This window comes from Anoplophora glabripennis, unplaced genomic scaffold, assembly GCF_000390285.2.
Source record: "Anoplophora glabripennis isolate ALB-LARVAE unplaced genomic scaffold, Agla_2.0 scaffold251, whole genome shotgun sequence".
In the NCBI taxonomy this organism is placed as follows: domain Eukaryota; kingdom Metazoa; phylum Arthropoda; class Insecta; order Coleoptera; family Cerambycidae; genus Anoplophora; species Anoplophora glabripennis.
In genome coordinates, this window is record NW_019416333.1 from 41543 (window position 1) to 63645 (window position 22103).

Consider the following 22103-nt stretch of genomic DNA (forward strand, 5'->3'; position numbering starts at 1 on the left):
AACTCGTTTTCTGAAAGTGTATTTCATCGGTTTTAATTTTCTACACTTTAAATCATTTGAAATATATACAGGGTAGGAAAGTACCGATGGTATATCTGAAGTTACGTGAGAGCGATAAAGTAGGCCATAGAAATCCTAGTGATAGACAAGGATGGGTATAGTGAAGGCGTCTAATAGTCACCGCCCATTTCGCCCTTCCGCAAATAAGAAGTGGATCTTATTTGTGGAAGGGCGAAACGGGCGGTGACTATGAGACGCCTTCATTATAGCCATCCTTCTCTATCACATGGATTTCTATGGCTTACTTTATCGCTCTCACGTAACTTCAGATAGACCATCGGTACTTTCCTACCCTGTATTTTTACATATATGACTTTATATATACATATATTTATTGAAAGCTGTTTATATTGATCTGATGTAAAATACATAAGTATAGATAATATTCAAAGTTACGGAAATTAGGAGCTATGCTGTTCAAATTCTATATTGGATCTATTAACAAATAAAACATGATGTCAAAGATATATTTTAAAAGTAAGAATTAATGATTTTCTTAGTTGCAATAGTTTAATAGTAAAAATAATTGATCCAGAAGTGAAAAAATTTTGTAACATTGTAATTATCTGAAACTGTACTTAAGGTCACCGTATTTTCGAAAAAAACGTCCACAATTCTGGTATCTTTAGGTACCAGAATTTAAAAAAATTGAGCATGCAGAACAAAAGTAAGCACAGAAATAAAATTGTCGAAGTTCTGTTTATTCAGTACCACTATTTAAATGTTGTTCAGTTATAGTTATAACTTTTAAAACACGTTTTTGGGACTCATCTTAGTTACCTAACCTAACCGTATATTTTATTAATTATTTTCCTACACGTACAAATAGAAGTAATCAATTTTATACATAACAATAAGTATGTAGTAATATTTAGAATTGCATATAAATGTAAAAAAATGGTATTTGGTATTTTTACACAATGATCCTTTTCCAGCAAGTTCTTATAATTTACACTCTAGAAACTGGTTTGAAAACGGCAAAATTTGCCAAACAATTGTTCAATTCAGTTCAGCAATGAATTATAAGGGGACAGTAAAGTCAATTCTATTTACACATGTAGCCAAAATTTCAAAACTATTAACTTTAATACTATTTATAAAAAATATAGAATTTATAAGTCTGGAGTTTTATTTTAAGTTTTATAAATATCGTAGGGACTATATAATGTTGAGACTGCTGTCAATATTTTTATCGAATTATATATTTCGATATTTGCTAAAGAAGTTAGGAACAATAAACCGTTCTGATTGTAGTTTATACTTAAAAGATTATGGAAAATGTGGTTTTATAGGATGTTTTAAAGTGGTGAAAACTAATTTGCCACATTTAAAACCAAAAAACTAAGCTCTAAATAACTATTGAATATTTAAAATATTATGTCTTTCTAGAAAACATTTCAAAATCGCAAGTGAAATCTTCATCTTTTCTGGTCTCAAATTTCCAACATTGTTTGTTATACGAGACTTGATCGAAAAGTAACGGAAATTTTCAAATTGAATTTTCTGGAAAAAATATAATTGATGACGTCATTAGTCGTTTCTGTCAAATCCCAAAGATAATACTTTAGATTGAAAATGGAGCTTATCACATCCCATTTAACACCGCGAATTTTTATTTATATTTTTTGTATCCTCAGTAGGCCCATACTGTCGAGTTGTGAGACACCCTGTGCGTTAGGACAGGAACGCGTGACCTCCAATAATTGAATTATTCAATTTCGGACACTTTACTCTAATTCTGACTTTCTTTAAATATGTATCATTTACGTTTTATCCGCTAGATGTCACCACTTTCAAAGAGCTTAACAACGTTTTGAAGCAACATTATCAAATATATTTTTTGCACATCAAAATAAAAAATTGACGATTTAGTTTGTATTTTGTGCAACAAAATCCAAAGTAATATTGGGTAATGGAAGTTAAAAATACAATGTTGAGAATTATTTCGCGTGACGACAGTAATCAGTTGAGAGGTTCAAATAAATAGCGTCACACCTACCCCTTAAAAGAAGTAAATTGTAAACAATTTCAAAAAGCCTTTATCCATCTTAAATTGCCCCCAAAATTACACGCCCCGAACGTTTAAATCTAAAGAATTCCGTTGTAGTAAAAGATAATAGCCTCGGGGCTTTCGTGACCATCAATATTTGTCTGTTTCGTACCTTATACCTTCTTGTGCTGTTGTTTATAAAATAAGAAACGTATGCAATATGCTATTAACCGAAAAATGTTCTGTTTAGAAAAGTTGCACAACCAGATTATTTTCGGTAATTTATACGATTCGCCGGTGGCATGTGCAATACTGGATTCTGTCAGTGAAGAGCAATAGGGTGTAAGAAAAACAAAACCCGCTAATAGTATGATTATATAGGCAAAATTCCTTCGGGTAAAAATATTCCTTACTTATTTTTGAAGTTTACAAGACGTATAATTTGTTTTATTGCCTGGCACTGATCTAATTTTGAAGGCGAACTGAGCAAAATGAATGGCTTCAGGGGTGTCTTGTCTAAGGTAAAACGCATTTTTTCTATCATAAATATTTATGATTCTAAGAAATTTCACTAGATGGTTACCACATTATTGAACGTCTGATATTTAATGACAAAATTGACAGCCATTTGAAAATAGAAGAGTTTCAGAATTTAACCATATAAACTTATGATTTAATGAAATGCATGAAATTTTCAAAAGGTTTCTCCACAAATTTATAAGTTGGGTTAAGTCGTTATATTTACTAAAATTGGATCAATTTTAGTCCTTTGTTAATAAGATCAGCTTATTAAAAGGGATTAATTGTATTTGATTTATTAGGAGCTTCTAATTGAAATGAGATCATTTTTTGATCACATTTTGTGTTTTTTAATCTCATACCTCAAAGGAAAAAAATGGCAAAAACAAATTTTAGATGTAGTAGAGGATCAGTAGTGAATAATGTCGATTTAAATCAAGTACAAGTTTGCTTCTTTAAAAAGTTATGGGCCCCCAAAAAATTAAAAAAAAAATTATAACTTCGTCAATTTTAAAAATATTTCAGTACAATTTGATGTGAAGAAGTTTTTGGAGGAGACATAGAAGAGCCGCCAGTTTTTACTTAAAACATAGAATAACTCAAACAGCCACAATTTTTTTTTTGGCTGAAATTTTGAAAAAACCTGCACCCTATTTTATATACTATAAAAAAGTTGCATATGGCTGAAATGTACAATTTTTTTTACTATAGTCATCAGTACCTAGTATAGAAAAATTTTCTTATATAATTATATTTCACTCTTCTGCTAATTTAACATGTAAATTAAATATTTTTTACAAATTAGACCAACCTACCTACAAAATATCAGTATCTATTGAGAGATACACTTTTTAATGTAGTATACATATAATTATTAAATTCATTGCATTGCATGTTTAACAAAAAAGTGGTCTAATTAAGATTAGACTAAAATCTCTCCAAATACTCTACCGTTAGCAACAAAAAAAAATGGCTATCAATAAAATACTGTTTAAGGTGTTCTTTGTGACCTTTTTCATTTATATTTGACTGTTCCAAAGACTGATCCCCTGACGTCAAATTTAATTAGGATATATTAAAGAAAATGAGATACATGGGTCTGTAACTTTTTAAGAAAGCAAAATTGCACCAAATTCGACGTATAGGCATCGATTTATTTTTACTCAAAAACCCGCATTATGGTCCATTCGCTTCCACATACGTTGTATATAAAAACAAGAACGGAGAAATATAGAAAAGCACTAACAAAAGTAATTTCGGATTTACCAAGTGTCCAAAAATTAGCTGTTGGTCATGAAATTATGACTATTGTAACAAAAACAAAAGACATTATGGACAATTTGAAAATGAAAAACCATCAGTTACCCAGTAACATGGAATTATTATTCCTAAAGAACTTTTTTATAGTCAAAGGTCTGAAAATGATGAATACCCACTGTGATACATGTAAAAAGTGTTAAATAATGAAAATATACAGGGTGATTAAATACAGGAATTGCAGGATTAGATTCATTAATAAAAAATAAGTAGAGTTTGCTCTATAAACTTTTTCCTCCGCGACTCGGTATTTGAGATACAGGGTGTTCAAGTTTCCAGAAAAAAATATATTTTCCATCATATCTTAACAGTAGCTGAATTAAATACCACAAAAAACCGCCAGTGCCATATTTTTTTCTTGGGAAAACGAAGCAGCACCTTTAGTAGCACACCACTGGTTAATGCCACGAGGTTAATATTCCATTCAATAAAAGGTCTAATTAAGTGAATATGCTGTAGTAAATTTCATTCAAGTCGTTCAACGCAATATGAAGATATGACAGAAAATATAATTTTTTTTTTGGAAACTTGGGCACCCTGTATCTTGCATACCACGTCCCCCAGGAAAAAAGTTTACAGAGCGTACTCTACTTATTTTTTGGCAACTAATCTATTCCTGCAGTTTCTGCATTTAAAGTGAAAACACCCTGTATACAATATGCAAATATATCAACTAGTTGTGAAAATACTGGAAACACTCCCACTAAGAACAGTACAATATCTATGCCGCTGAATATTTTTGAAAATAGATAATACCGGAAAGTACTTTTAGGAAAAAAATATTTTCCATTTCATACGAATAACGCGCCACCTGTGAATAAATTTTTTTAAATCGATTAGTTTCCGAGATTCCAATGCATACATCATCAAAATGGCTCAATCTACATCTAGAAAAATTTATTTAATGAATATTTGCTTAGAAACATAATACTTATAATATAATGAATAACAAACAATATATAATTTCAAAGAACTATTGAAGAGAAAACTAATGATACATACTAATTATACAGCGTGGTAAAAAAGTTCTGCATAAAATTCATATTTTTGTTAAACAATTTTTTTTCGAAAAACGGTGAGACCAGTCGATTTTTATTTGATCCAGGGCATCTTGTTATGTCGAAAAAAATTTTTTTCGAAGATCCACTTACGGCAGCGATGACATATTTTTTTTTTTAAATGACAACGCATATTTTTTTCGTTCGAAATTGATGACAGTGATAATTATCTAAACAACGGTGTGAAAATTTCGATGTCTTACATAACAATTTTTAGAAAAATGCACCTTAAGTTCTTATAAGTGATAATTGTCTACTTACACTATTAATAGCTCCGAAAAGGACAAAGTTGACAAAATTACATTTCAAACGAGTAAAATTACACTAATGTTTGTGTAAGTCTAGCGAAATTGTTCGAATTGCCCACCCTGTACCATTTGGCATTGTCCTAAGCGTGTGTAAACGCCGTCTACACTTCGTTCAAGCATTCCCGGGTCGATTTGATTTATTTCAAAACGAATACGGTTTTTAAGTTCTTCCAAATCACCTGGTCTGTTTGTGTACACACGCGATTTCAAATAGCCCCACAAAAAAAAGTCTAGAGGTGTTAAATCAGGCGAACGCGGAGGCCACTCGATTGTTCCGCGTCGTCCCGATCCACTGGCCAGTAAACGTGTTATTCAAGTACTCCCGTATTTGCACTCCATAATGAGGCGGTGCACCATCCTGCTGAAACAAAATTCTTTCCTCAGGAATATCAGGATCCTCGTTGTTCGGGAATAACTCTGCTAAGCTTGGGACCAAATCGAACCGCAGGAAATCCAAATAGCGAGCAGCAGTTAAATTTTCCTCGAAAAAATACGTACCTTAAATACGACGCCCTATTATTCCCGCCCAAACGTTCACCTTTCGGGGGTGCTGATGATCTACTTCTTGCACCTAGTGCGGGTTTTCCTGAGACCAATACCGGCAGTTATGTCGATGCACCGACCCATTAAGATAAAAAGTAGCCTCGCCAGAAAAAATTATGTTCTTGAGGAAGTCGGGGTCTCCGTTACATCGATGTATTAAATCTTCACAAAAGTGGAGACGGCGGTCTGGGTCAGTCTCAGTCAATGCATGTATCAAGTGACCCTTATAGGGGTGAAATTTCTCTTTTTTGAGAAAGTTCACCACAGTTACATGTGAAATATCATTGTTCAATGCAATCGACCTTGTACTAGAATGAGGGTTGTCCTGGAGCTCCACCAGGATATTCAATCTAGTTTCATCATCTACTCTAGGACGACCCGCACGAGGAGCATCTTTCACACTACCAGTTTCTTTAAACCTTGCCAGTACCCTACTAACCGTAGATTGCGTAATCGGTGGTCTGTCAGGGTACGTTGCATTAAATAATTGACAAGCTTCTTGATGGGTTCGTAACTTATCGCCGAAACCAATCATCCTCAAAATATCAATTCTTTCGCGTTCACCAAGTTTTGCAATTTCGAATTAAACGATTTCACCAAAGAATGTTAAATCAGTACTGATTTTTAGTCTTCAATATTTCAGGTAATATACTCCTTTCAAGTAATAATTTCTTTGGATCTTTTTTTTTGAGGAATTTATCGGCAAACTCGAAGACAAAAAGTCGAACTTAATTTGCTACATAATATTTGGATTTTGTGCGGTTGAACTTGATTCTAAATTTTGCAGTTCAATCAGGATCCTGACAATATCTGATGAATAATTCCGCAAATAATTACATAACATCAGTTGCAACTTAAGTTATCTGAAATGCTTTCTGCCGAATAAATTTTTTTCTAAGGCATTTGATCCGTAAACAGCAAATTATTGCATTCAAGAACTTAAGGTGCATTTTTCTAAAAAAAATTGTTATGTAAGACATCGAAATTTTCACACCGTTGTTTAGATAATTATCACTGTCATCAATTTCGAACGAAAAAAATATGCGTTGTCGTTTAAAAAAAAATTATGTCATCGCTGCCGTAAGTGGATTATCGAAAAAAAAATTTTCCACATAACAAGGTGCCCTGGATCAAATAAAAATCAACGGGTCTCACCGTTTTTCGAAAAAAAAAATTGTTTAACGAAAATATGAATTTTATGCAGAACTTTTTTACCATGCTGTATACAGGGTGTCCCAGAATTACGTGTACAACGGAAGACCACAGATTCGTGGACTGAAAATAGGCAGATTTAGGCTAATTCACATATATCCAAAATAGCTTTGTTTGGCCGTTACATGGATGATCGTGAAAATTTTTTGCATTTTTTAAATAACTCGAATAAGTATTATTCGATTTTGATTATTTTTGGGATGTAGACTTTTGCTTCCAATCTACACATTTTAGTGTTATACAGAGTGTTTTTTAAAACTCACAACTCCTTCAAAATTGATGTACGGTGATAATACCCGTTCGTAACTCTTTCCTCTTTCGGGCAATAATGACAACTATTTTTTATTTGAAAGGTGATTCCATTTGGAAATTTTTGTGTCCCTTATAGAATTTTATAGAAAAATATTTTTTAAATGTCTACATTACCTTGCCACCCAGTAATTTCAATATTTAATTACATGTCTCTAAAAGTTCGTATTTTATATGTTCATATTCATAATTGAATATGTACTAGCATTTAAATATCTATTCCATTATTTTAAATGATGTTACTTGATAAAAAGCTGTCTTTAAAAAGTAGCAATATATTAATTAATGTATGGCGATTGGTTTGTATAAAGTGGTTAGTCATAGTTAGGAACAAGAATAAGGTTTTAGAATATTATTTAATACTTTTAATATGGCAGATAAGTGTACAGGTTGGTCCGAATTTTATGTAGGAAACTTCGAGGGCAGATAGATCTTTTTAAAATAATATATGTTTGTATTACAAACATTGGTCTGGAACATCGTTTTAGAGATACAGTATCTTGACGTTGTTAAAAAAAATGTTTTTCTGTTTATATCTCCGGAATCTATTAATCGATCTCAATAAAATTAGATACAGATAATGTATGTAGGCATTATATTCCTTAAAATATGAGCTTTTGTTTTCGCCCTGTTGGCAGCAGTCGTGCAATAAAAGTATCTGGCAAATTTTAGCAGATCGTTTCCTTCCGTAGTAGCCATCTGATTAGCATAGTTGGAAGTCAGCACGACATATGGAGCCATTTACGTTCCGCGTATAATGGGCTTTAAAGGTTCAACCAGTGGTGTACAACTGGACAGGAGTCACCCCACTTTTTACAAAAAAAAACTACGCCACTGCATTTTTTACAGATCATTGTAACTGATTTACATTCTAATGCACAAAATACGTAAAAAGGGTAACTTGAATTTTTTCCCTAAGATTCGCTGTTCTCAAGTTATTCATACCAATACAATCCCCTTGTGGCAGACACTTCTAACCGTAATATTACAAGAATATTTATGTTTATGCTTAAAAGTAAGTGCAATTTGTAAGCACATCAACAAAAATATTTACACCTTTCTGCACCACCTGTGAGGTAGTGTTCCTGGCATGTTTTAGTTTTTCCTGAACACTTAATACTCTTTACAAATAAGAGCAATTTAAATCAAAATGATAATAAAAATATATTTACCAAGTAACAGCAACTAAACAAGAAACAAAAATAACGTTACGTATTTACAACAATTGTTCAAAATGCGAACCACCGACATCGATACATTTCTGACATCTTCTAATGGAATTAATTGAAGCTAATATCATGTGGTGGATTTATTTTAATTCATTACACCCGTCTTCTATTCGTTGCAGTAATTGTGGTCTTGTATTTGTTGGAGTAGAATAAATTTTACTTTTCAGATAACCTCAAACATAGAAGTCCAGAGGGTTTAGATATAGCAATCTGGCTGGCCAAGACACTGGACCCTCTGCACCATTACGGTTGACATTGGCATTTGGTCTTCTACCTATCCATCGCCCCTTATAATTTTCATTAAGCCATTCTTATATTATTCTCCCAGAAAGCGCAGAAGCACCATCCATTGTATCCAGTTATTTTGTCGTATATTTAACGAAACATCCTCTAATAATTCAAATAGATGGTTTTCTAGAAAGTTTAGAAATGACTGGGAATTTAAACGAGGTGGATGAAGAAATGTCCACAAACTTTATGGCGAATGGTTTCTATCCACACGTTCACAGAAAATTTGTGTTGAAAAGATCTTGTCCGAATTTCATGAGGATTTTCTTGTGACCAAATATACAGATTGTGAAACTTCACTACCCCTCGCCTTTGGTAAATGTACATTTATTATTATTATTTGAATTTAAGTTGTTCTTATTTGTAAAGATAATGGATTATGCTTCCAGGGGAAACTAAAACGCGTAAGGAACTCTACTTCACAGGAGGTGTGGAAACGAATGTATAGAATTTTGTTGTACTTACAAATTCCACTTACTTTTAAGCATAAACATAAATATAATTGTAATATTATGGTTAGAAATGTATGCACAAGGGGATTGTATTGATATGAATAACTTGAAAATGGCGAATCTTAGGGAAAAAATTCAAGTTACATTTTTTACGTATTTTGTGCATTAGAATATAAATCCGTTACAATAACTTGTAAAAAATGCAGTGGCGTAGGTTTTTTTTTATAAAAAAAAGGAGATGACCCCTGCCCAGTTGTACAACATTGGTTGTATCTTTAGAGCTCAGAAGAACGGTCTCCCATTCAACTGAGATTTTCAGTAAAACGATACATTATACCGATTTTCAACAAGTATAATCTTTTTATGTAGAATTGTCCACGGAATCTAAAAATGAATCCCAAATGATTATTAGGCCATTGGGGTAAAAAATCCCGCTTTACTACCCATTTCGACGCCACTGACATACAAAAATTTGTAAATTTTACAGTAAATTATGCACATGTGCAAATGTTAGCACCGCACCAAATTTGAATCAATTTGTTATGAGCATACCAAAGATTTGGTAAGTAATATGATTTTAACAACCCACTAATACGGCCCCGTACTGTGAAAACGGCGAGACTTAGACCCTTACTTTATAAGGCAATTCAGAATTATTTATTGAGTTCTATTTATGGTTAAAGTTTGATTCACTCGAACCAGGGATGGGTGTTTACGCGACAACTTTAATTGTCGACGTTTACGTGTAGACTTTGGGTAAATTATGTAAACAATGTAGACTCCGTAAACAACGTAGACATTAGAGATATATTGGAGCGACAACTTGAATTAGTGCATGCGGTATTTAGACATCTAAGCATGCGCAGTTGCATATAGCTGTCGCGCTGCCGTAATAACGATAAGACCTCTTTTATGCACGCGTTTTTCTCCTCTCAATGCGGAGTTGACAAAAACGCCGCGTTTCAAGATACCTAGAATAGAGTTACTACGTTTATGCATTTTACGCTCGTTTATTTGCTATCGCGTTTTCAATCCTATCGCGATGGCTTTACAGAACGCTTGGCGACACGCGTTCCGAAAAAGCACGAAAGTATATCGGCGTTTTTATGCAAATCGCTCTTTGTCGCAAGTCCAGTGGCTCTGTCTGTCAAGAATAGTTTTAGCACAGTTTGTTTTAGTTTTAGTTTAGCTATTGATCAAGCGGGACATGGATGCAATGGACGCAATTGAATTCTATTTCTATTAATTGGATGTACTGCCCATCGCCTCTTACGTTTTCTATTACATATTTTTTTATAGCACAAATACAATATACACGGATCCATTTTCATGTACTTCACTGACTACTGTGTGGCATGAAACTGGCGACAACTGATAGAATACGCGTGCATAAAATGGAGCAGAAATATGCCGCGTTTTTCTCAATTTCGCGTTGAGAGGAGAAAAACGCGTGCATAAAAGAGGTCTAACGCCTGGTGTAATTTACGAATGTATAGCGTTAAGCTTTACCGTTTCGCTAAAGTGCTTCGGGTGATGTCGGAAAAGCCGACGATTAGGCACATAAAATATGGTTAGACTAAACCAATCAAGGTCATCAATATCAAACAACTACCCTAGGATGTTCAATAACTCATATTTTCAAGACAAATTAGCGCAGAAATAACGCTGCACTATTAACACCGTATGTGCGGTATGTGACTTTCCAATATCTCTCTAATATAGAGAATGTTTAACGGCTGTTCTGTTTGAACTCGAAATCGACTAACATTTGAACGATCCAAAAAATTAATTCATGTTTACTAATCACTTGAAACAAAAGACCTTCAGGCCTCTTAAGTTTATTGATTATACAGGGTGTCCGGTAAGTACCTCCTAAACTCTCGGGAGTGTATAGGGGAAGTCAAAATAAAACTAGTCCTTCCTATATTTTTTTTTCCTAACGGAGTTATGGGGGGTCAAAGGGGTACCTAGAAATTAACGTTTAGGGTTATAACTTTGAAACCACCCTGTATATTTTAATAAAATTTTCGTACGTTGTATTACACATGGAGCTCTACGATTTGATGCTAAAATCAACTTTTTGCTATTATCAGGTGTCCAGAAACGGACTGGCCCTATCACAATTTTTCTCAAAATTTTGACAGAAGTAATTTTATCAAACTGAAAATATTATTATTAGATACTCTGAAGGTTTTTCTTTAAAAATGGTACTCTTTATTTATTTCGAAAAAATGAACGGTTTGCGAGATAAATCGGTTTTGAAAAAAATTGGTAACAAATACAACAACAATTAAAATTTATTTTTTTACAATAAAATCATTCCCGCTAGTGCCAGCCTACAGATTCACCATAAACATTTACTGGTGGTGAATTAAGGGAATGAATAATGCCGTTTCTTGTAAAATCAACATCTATGACCAAAATACATCTACAAATTATTATTGCTCTTGTCTCCATGGAGTTCTTTTCTATTGTTTTCGTTGTTAGACCCTGTTGATTTTAAAGTACTTGTCAAAGGCGCGTGACAGAATAAAAATTCAATTTTATTGTGGTATTCGTTTTAAGCCGTTAGAAATAACATTTAAAAATGGAAGAATATTCCTGTGCAGAATATGCTGATATGCACCTAATTTATGGGGAAGCATTATGCAACTCCGTGGAGGCAAGAAGACTTTATGAGGAAAGGTTTCCGGGTCGACATTTGCCGAGTCCAAAAACTTTTGAAAGAGTTGATCGTAGTTTAAGAGAAACAGGTAAAAAAAAATAGTGAAAAACGTTAGTGAAACTAATTTCTTCCGAATCCTTTATTTAGGAAGCTTTTTGCCACGCCGTGGTGGAGCAGGAGCCCCGAGGAGAGTACGAGACCCTCATGTAGAGGAACAAATATTGGAAGACGTTGCTAATAATCCTTCAAATAGCATAAGGAAGCTTGCGGCGCAAAACAATGTTACAAAATGGGCTGTACATGAAACTCTGAAAGAACAATTGCTTTACCCGTACCACATCCAAAAAGTACATGCTATGTCTCCAGATGATTATCCAAAAAGACTTCAATACGCCAATTGGTTTTTACAGCATCATATTCGGAATCATAATTTTGGTACATCTATTTTGTTCACCGATGAAGCAGGTTTTACAAGAGACGGCATAATTAATTCGCATAATCTACATGTCTGGGATGAAGAAAACCCTCACGCTTTAGTTCAAACTCGCTACCAACAAAGGTTTATGGTGAATGTGTGGGCTGGCATTATCGGGAATCATTTGATTGGTCCATTTATTCTGGAGCAAAGACTTAATGGTGCTCTTTATTTGCAATTTTTAGAGGAAAATCTAAATATTTTGTTAGAAGAAGTGCCCCTTCAAATAAGAACTGAAATGTGGTACATGCATGACGGTGCACCACCCCACTTTGATCGTTTAGTACGTCAACATCTGACGAATGTTTTTGGTGATCGATGGATAGGTCGAGGCGGACCTGTATTATGGCCACCTAGGTCGCCCGACCTAAACCCATTAGACTTTTTTCTGTGGGGTCATTTAAAAAATAACGTTTATTCAACACCCGTAAATAGTAGAGAGGAACTTCTGCTGAGGCTAACACAGAACTGTGACCATCTCCGCAATAATCACGGAATATTATTTCAAGTGCACCGGGAAAACATTCGTAGGATTAGAAAGTGCATTGAAGTACGGGGTGCTCATTTTGAACATCTACCGAAGTAACATTTAGGTACCTTTGTTCATTGTTGAATGTTCTTTGTTGCATGTCTTGTAAGTAAGTTATTTTTCAAATGTTATTTTTAATTGGTCACTACTTGCTCATAAAGTATAGCCAACCCGTTCAAAGATTTCTGGACTTGATAAAGTTAAAGAAATTAAATGCATGAAATAATATGTAAAAAAAATAAATTTTAATTGTTGTATTTGTTACCAATTTTTTTCAAAACCGATTTATCTCGCAAACCGTTCATTTTTTCGAAATAAATAAAGAGTACCATTTTTAAAGAAAAACCTTCAGAGTATCTAATAATAATATTTTCAGTTTGATAAAATTACTTCTGTCAAAATTTTGAGAAAAATTGTGATAGGGCCAGTCCGTTTCTGGACACCTGATAATAGCAAAAAGTTGATTTTAGCATCAAATCGTAGAGCTCCATGTGTAATACAACGTACGAAAATTTTATTAAAATATACAGGGTGGTTTCAAAGTTATAACCCTAAACGTTAATTTCTAGGTACCCCTTTGACCCCCCATAACTCCGTTAGGGGGCACATTAGGAAAAAAAAATATAGGAAGGACTAGTTTTATTTTGACCTCCCCTATACACTCCCGAGAGATTAGGAGGTACTTACCGGACACCCTGTATAAATAAAATAAAAGGATAGTGATAAATGATAGATATAAAAATGAGTCTACATCTAGGTCATTGTCTATGCGTAGACAATTGTATTCTCTGTATTGTATTGTATACTATACTGTATACTACTACTACTACTATATTGTACTATATTGTATTTTTACCTTCTAACAGCACAGTCCTAGGCAGTAAAGCATTATCTGTATACTTTTATACCTACCAAACAAAGCCAGCGAAGAGGGCGATTAAAGATTTACTCCTTCGGTGCGGCCTCCCACCACCTCCGCGAGGCGCGCCGGCGATGCTGGTCGCACAGACACCGAAGGAGACTAAACCATCAATAAGTAATTTCCTCCGCTTTATTTTCGTAAGGTATATTATTAGAGGCCTGTGTTGGCTGCCGTGGATGCACTTAAGTTTCATAGTTATCATTACACGGTGGCCAGCGGGGAACTTGATGAGCACCTGCAGCTTCTCCGCCGGCGTTGGAAAGAAATCACGGGCTATAACCTGGGGCCACCCCCGTTACTGGCAAAGCGCGACGTTGCCAAGTCGCCAGTTGATTTTCTTCAAATATTTTCAGCTTTTACTGTATTTATATCTCTAGCTTTTGAACATCTTATCATATATTTCGTATAGATGTATCTACACTGCAAAGAAATCAGTGTGAGTGAAAGCAATAAAGGTTCGGAGTGAATCAATTGAGTGAAGTTATTGAGTACATTTTCACTCAATATTGGACATTTTGAACATTTTACTCATTTGTGATTATATTTAAATTAAAACTGACTACTTTCACTCAAATATTAAAGAAATTCTTCACGAAACTCATATTTGCTGTACTTGTACCTAAATCAGAGTAAATGTCCTCATTACCCTTTTTCAGATCCAGATGCATTGTCTTCTTCCCATCGTCCCAGTAGGTTATCTCATGACCGTGGCGTGGTGGATGGAAGTATGGCGTATGGTGTGCTTTGGAGTTGGACAAGTATCGGTTTATCTGGTTATTCTAGTGAAAATTGTATTTAAATGCAGTGATTTAATTACAATAATTATTAAACACAACATTATTAAGTCTCGATTAATATTTGGTTAAATAAACGGATAGTTAAATTGTTATCTATAATTACGTATTTGTAACATACAATATAGGTTATGGCAATCTATTCGTCCGATCAGTTCACCAATTCCTTTAATCGAGACCTAAAATATTGTCTCCAAAACAGACCTGTGTAGGCTTTAACACAATGATATTTAAATTAAAATTTAAAAGAATATAAACCAAGTCTTATTAAAAATCTACTCAATAATAGTTAAATTTATATCATATTAGAGAAAAGGTCTACTCTAAATTGGTTTTATATCTCAGAATAGAGTCAAAAGTCACTCAATTGATAGTTAGTAGCAACTCGAATTTGAGTAAAATTCACTCATTCCGATGCAATAGTTTCACTCACATCTCACATAGTGTACTCACACTAATAGAGTGAAAATTTCACTCAATTGGGTGTGGACAGAAATTTATACATTATTGAGGTGAAATTTTTTACAGTATATATTCGGGTCCAAATCCACATTATAACTTCTGACGTCTTAATGAATTAGAAGTCTAAAGCTACTGCTTTTCAAGGTACAGGGTATTGTACAGAAAAATATAAGCAAAATCAAATAAGTGATATGTTTTCAAGTAGGTACCTCTGAAGATGTTACATGTAGATTACTCAAACTTGGACTAGTGATTAAACTAATTGAAGAGAAAATTTTGCTGAATTGACATATAAATACACTGTAAAAAAAATCCCTCAAATTTCACTAAATTTTACTCAATAATTGTCCACAACCAATTGAGTGAAATTTTCTCTTATTAATATGAGTACAACTGAGTGAAACTATTGCATCAGAAATGAGTGAGTTTTACTCAAATCCGAGTTACTACTAACTATCAATTAAATGACTTTTGACTCAATTCTGAGTATATAAAACCAATTTAGAGTTGACTTTTTCTCTAATATGATTTAAATGTAACTATTATTGAGTCATTTTTTACTCAGACTTGGTTTATATTATCTTTAAATTTTAATTTAAATATCATTGTAATAAAGTCATAAACTACTAAGCAGCAACACTGGTTTCTATACAGATCTGTTTTAGAGACAATATTTTAGGTCTCGATTAAAGGAACTGGTGAACTGATCGGACGAATATATTGCCATAAACTATATTGTACGTTACAAATACGTAATTATAGATAACAATTTAACTATCCGTTTATTTAACCAAATATTAATTGAGACTTAATATACAGGATGATTCAGAACATATCCAAGAAAAAAATTCTGGATGTACAGGAGACTCTTACAAATACAATTTTGTAAAGAAAAAATCAAAAAGAGCAGTTCGAAAATTATTTAAAAATACACTTCTGCACGGCACTGGAAACTGATCCACTGTAAAACCTGACGTCGCACAATGCGACCGGCATGGCGGTGTGATAAAAACGGACAAAAACCTTCGCAAGGAAAGAAATAAATAGAATTTTATAGCACCTATTTTATATCGGCAAATTCAAATGCTTTTGCCTTTATTAATTAATAAAATTAATTTGTGTTTTTAAATAATAAAATCATTTGACATACCCGATGTTACAACAACAATTGTTCAAAATTTTATCCACTAACGTGTAAACACATTTGGGTTCTCTTACTCACTTTCTACGAACTAACACAACTGATGTCTTGCTTCACCATAACACAAATGCTTCACCATGATACAAATGTTGTCTTGCTTCACCATAAATTAAAACGATATCCATCAACTCTGAGTTGCTATACACGCAAACCATTTTTGACACTAACTACTGAAAAACTGTTGTAAACATCACAGCTAACAGGTAAACAACATCGCAACGACGGATATTCGGAGTCGCTAAGGCCACGTGGCTCTCCACGCGTATTGCGAATGACGCTAGAGACTACAGTTGTCCAGCTATGTAATGGTTGAATGTACTATAACTTTTTTCTCGGAAATATAAGGATTAAAAATTTTTTTTACATTGACTCCATTTCTCATGCCGCATCTATTCCCATTTTTTTTGGATAAGTTGTGAATCACCGCATTTAAATACAATTTTCACTAGAATAACCACTCTCACTCACCAGAAGCCTTCCATTTCATTAATATCGCACACAATTCACTACACGCCATACAACACGCCAAGAGATGACCTAATGGGGACGATGCGATGGGACAAAGACAACGCACGACAACCATAGAATGGGATGCTGTCACTGAATATTGAGTATTTTATATTATTATCACAAATGAGTAAAATTATCAAAATGCTGAAAATGTACTCAATAATTTCCCTCAATGGATTCACTCAGTACCTTTATTGCTTTCACTCACACCGATATTTTTTACAGTATACTGTCACAAAAAAACAGAATTCTACGCCAGTGTATTTTTTGGAAGTTTGTTGAGGATTATTAATTCACAGTTATATTTGAAAGGATGTTCAATTTTATTGTAAAGAGTTATTATTTTGTTTTATATTTTAAAAAAGACTAGTATGTCGTTGACTAAATTTTAAAAAATCTCCAAAACAATTCTATTGAAAAAAAAATATAAAAATTTCAAAATTCCATTTTAAATGTCATTAAAATTCCAAAATATTATTGGCGTAAATCCCTTAATTTTTTTTAGAATTAAGTTCTACGATATTTATTCTCCAGACAATTAAATATTTTTAAAGCAATTTTAATAAGCTAGATTTAAATTAAAAAACTAATAATTTCAATTTTCGAATAAAATGGAACATTTCTTTGAAATAAATTACTTACAAATCAAATAAACTGATCGAAATTCAAGAAATTTAATGAGTTAGAAATTGTAGATTTTGAAAAACAAGGCCTCCTGACATATCTACCACTGGTTCACACTAAATATCTAGTTAAGCTTAATCAATCTACCTAAAAATTTTCAGATATATTGGAAAAATGTGATATATTTTGTCTTAAAAACTGGTTTTAGACCCCTAGATCCCTAGGACTTTTTGGCCTCAAATATTGAAGATGAAAGAACATGTCCCGTAAGTTATGACATAGACTTAAAGAACATCCTGTATATACAATTTAAAAACTATTTTTAAATAACAATCCACATAACGTAACTTACATGATTATATTGTACAGCTTATTTAAATTTTCCCATTTTAATGAATTCATAATAATAATAATTTAAGGTGACATATGCTATTAAAGTAATTGCTTTTGCTGCCTAAGAACATGGTTTAGTACATGTGACAATTAATGGTTTGCTAATTTATTTTTTATATTAATTAATATCTACCAGATTAATAATCACCAACTTATAAAAAATAACTCTAGAATTTTAAACCTACATTTTGTATTTGTGGCATTATTCTCATATCATTTAATATTTTCTGATTTTAAAAACCTAGATGGAAAACCGAAAAGGGTTATTTCATTTATTCTTTTTCGCTGTGAAATTTTGCAAATACGAAAATTGAAAATGAATGAATTATATAAAAAATGTGTTTCTACATATTAGATTTAATAAAAAATATGAAATATATTTATTGTTAACAATGTTACAGAGGAAGATTGAAAAGTGTAGAATCTTAAAAAACTCATTAAAAAATGTTCCATAAATTTAGCACATGAAATTTGTTATACAGGGTGCTAATGATAGGTTTTACCAAACATTAATGGCGTATTCTACCGATGAAAATAATCAACATTTGCCTTATAAAAATTTTTGATAGGACGCTTCCCTATGGAGATACAGGGTGTTAAAAGTTTCAAATATTTATATGATTTTTCCTGTAACTTCACTGACAAAAAATATTTAGTGATAAAATTTAAGGGATAACATTTTTTTAGTAGGGACTATTTTTTCATGAATAACTTATTCCAAAATACACTCCAATGGCGTAGTTATTGGGGGAGAAGGGGACTTTTTTGAAAAAAAAAATCGTACACCACTGGTTTTTTAAATAATTTTAAATGTTTTTAAAATGTACAAACAATTTGTAGCAATAAAGTATTCTTGGAAAGTATTCATAAAATTTACTGGTCTTTAGATAATTGGGAAATCAAATAAGAAGTTACTTAAGTACCTACGTTGCTATTTATCATTTTCTATTGAATGCTAAATGTGTAACAATAAATTCAATACCTAATATTTTTGAGAGATTTCAAAACATGCCATTGTTTTGTGTGTTGCAAAAAGTTTGTTATTTTTCATCAACTAAAAACAGGTTTTAATTAAAAAAAATGGTATTCAATTATACAAATATTGAATTAGCAGATATACATTTTACGTACGGTAGAGCGAATGGCAATGCTAGACAAGCTGAACGACTTTATAGACAGACTTCTCCAAATTGACATAGTCCAAAAACAAGGAATACTTTTTCAAGCATTCACCATCGAGCTCGTGAAACTGCACGTTTGTCGCTACCAAAACGTCGAGCAAGAGAAAGACCTGTTCGTACAGTTCATTTGGAAGACAGAATTTTGGAATCTGTAGAAGAAGACCCATCTACCAGTATCAGACAGATATCAACAGATTTGGGTGTATCATATGTAACAATCTGGAAGGTCCATATCATGTCCAGCTAGTTCATGCATTCAATGAAAATGACTGAACGAATCGAATTGAATGAACCGAGGATTAAATTTTGTCAGTGGCTTTTACAACAATGCAAACAGCCTGATTTTCAGTTACTAATATCATTATCCTATGAAGCGAAATTTACAAGGGAAATTGTCATCATAATAACCACCAATGAGCGGATGAAAATTCGAATATTATTTCCCAACGTCGATTCCAAGAACAGTTTTCTCTGAATGTTTGGGCAAGGCATTGTGGGCGATTACTTGATTGGTCCCTACTTTTAAGTTACATACAGTGCTATTTTTTTAAAACCTGACATAGGCCAACTTTTTTATTTGAAGTGATAGACTAGTACTTTCAAATGCAAAGTTGTAGGAAATAACTTGATTAAAAAAAATTACAAATAATTATTTCCGGTGTTGCCAAATTTCTGCAGTAGCTACAAAAACTATATTTTTTTAAATAGCAACACCGTATTTTTTTAACATAATTTGACAAACCTTTAAATTCTAAATAAAAAATGTTATGTCACATTTCCTTATTGTAGGCGTTTTCGAACAATCAGCAAAAACAATGAAAATAATCTGCAGTCGGCAGGGACTAAAAGAAGCTAAAACAGCAATAGTAGGCCTTGGATATTAAACAAAAATTGTTTTGTTTGAAAGGAGCTATCATTATTTTATTGTCATTGTGTTACTTGAAAGCTTTTGTATTTGAATGCGTATAAAAATAACGTTTTAATTGAGCTGCTAAGATTTAATCCAAAAGAGAAAGTTGAATTAATTTTTTTTCATGTTAATGGCTTATGTATACGCAATGCGTGCGCTGAATTCCACGTAAATTATCCCGATAAGCCTTTCCCAAATCCGGAGTTTTTTAAGAACTAACTTAGTAAAACTGAAAACAACTGGTAGGATCTGCAAAAGGCTGAAAATTATCTTGGCAATTGAATTAAAACGTTATTTTTATATACATTCAAATACAACAGCTTTCAAATAACACAATCACAATACAATAATGGTAGCTCCTTTCCAACAACACAATTTTTGTTTAATATCCAAGGCCTACTATTGCCGTTTTAGCTTCTTTTAGTTCCTGCCGACTGCAGATATTTTCGTTGATTTTGCTAATTATTCGAAAACGGCTACTCCAATAAGGAAATGTGCCATAACATTTTTTATTTAGAATTTGAAGGTTTGTCAAATTATGTTAAAAAAATACGGTGTTGCCATTTAAAAAAATATCGTTTTTGTAGCTACTGCCGAAATCTGGCAACACCGGAAAGAATTATTCGTAAATTTTTCTTAATCAAGTCTTAATCCTACAACTTTACATTCGGAAGTACTAGTCTACCACTTCAAATAAAAAAGTTGGCCTATGTCAGGTTTTAAAAAATAGCACTGTATATGTAGTTACATATTATAACGCAAAATTCTTTATTATGCATTTATGTTTACTTTTTATACGTTAAATACAATTATACAAACGTCATCTTGACCAGATCGAGAATCAGAGTAGTTATTTCGAGACGGGATTGCCGAGTTGTAAAAAATATTGTTTATTTTTTAAAAATATACAAAGGCATAAAATTAATGTTATTTGGAGTCCTGCTCTTGCAATAGTGGCAAAGCGCAGAACAAATGATAAAAAATTAGCTCAAATGGTTGACGTCCACCGAAATTTAGGATGGTCCCCAGTCACAATGTGTTAAAGTTAATTTCTAATTCTATTAAGATTTATAGCATTAGATATACCTCTAGTTTGTATATTTTTCTTTCTCTTTAGATTTGCCTTCGTAAGATCTTAAATGGTATATTTCCGTGGTTCCAGAATGACGTGAATTGATTTAGTGGTGTTGTCCTTCTGGTGGCAACACTGTCCGCGACGCGGGTCAGCGACTTCGAACCTCACGTCAAGCTTAATTCGCGCACTTGTTCGACGGACGCCGCTTCTCACGCCCCGCCCACGCAAGGTCAAGAATCTTAACGATTATATTATCACAAGCTACTCGATTTTATTGATGTCTTATATGAAGGTTTATCGGGCCCGTAGGTATGCGACCTTTGTTTACCGGCGTTATCTCTGCTAATATTAGCAATTTGCATACCGTGTGAGTTTATCTCGGCCGATCGTATGTACAGGGTGTGAAGCGAAAAACGCGCATTGAAAATATATAGGACTAATTACAATAAGAATCTTAAAATGTACATGGTTTTGGCTATTGATGACTCATATTTAGGAAGACTCACAGAAAATGTATTGCTTTGAGCTAATTTATGTTGTCCGCTGGAAAATGTTAATGTGTTTTGTAACATGAAAAATTGATGGTAATAGACGAAATTATAGTTCTTGGAGTTTCAATAAACGAAACGGTTTTCTAGTAAACCGAAGAATATATCATTATGTAACAATTATTACCAAAGAGGAAACATTAAAGAAGGCTGTGATGTTCGTCATCAGAAGTAAATAGATGTTTTTAAAGATCTCTAACTAGTTAAAAAAAGGGAAAAAAATTTTGTAAAAAAAAACATTATTTTTTGTATTATTATTTTACATATTTAATAAATAAAACATAATTAAAAGATCTGGGTACCTGTGCAAAAGATATCTATTTTCATAGCCTATAATGATATGACGGGCTACATACCCTGACTAGCACTGAATTATAACAACAGTATCTAGTACAGCTAGTAACAATTGTCTAAATTGAAAATTAAAATTGAAGCAGTATATGTTTCATCCATATCATATTGAAAATCAAGCACTGTTACCGTAGTTAGGAAAGTTATTAGTGAAATTGGAGATTAAAAAATTTGGATG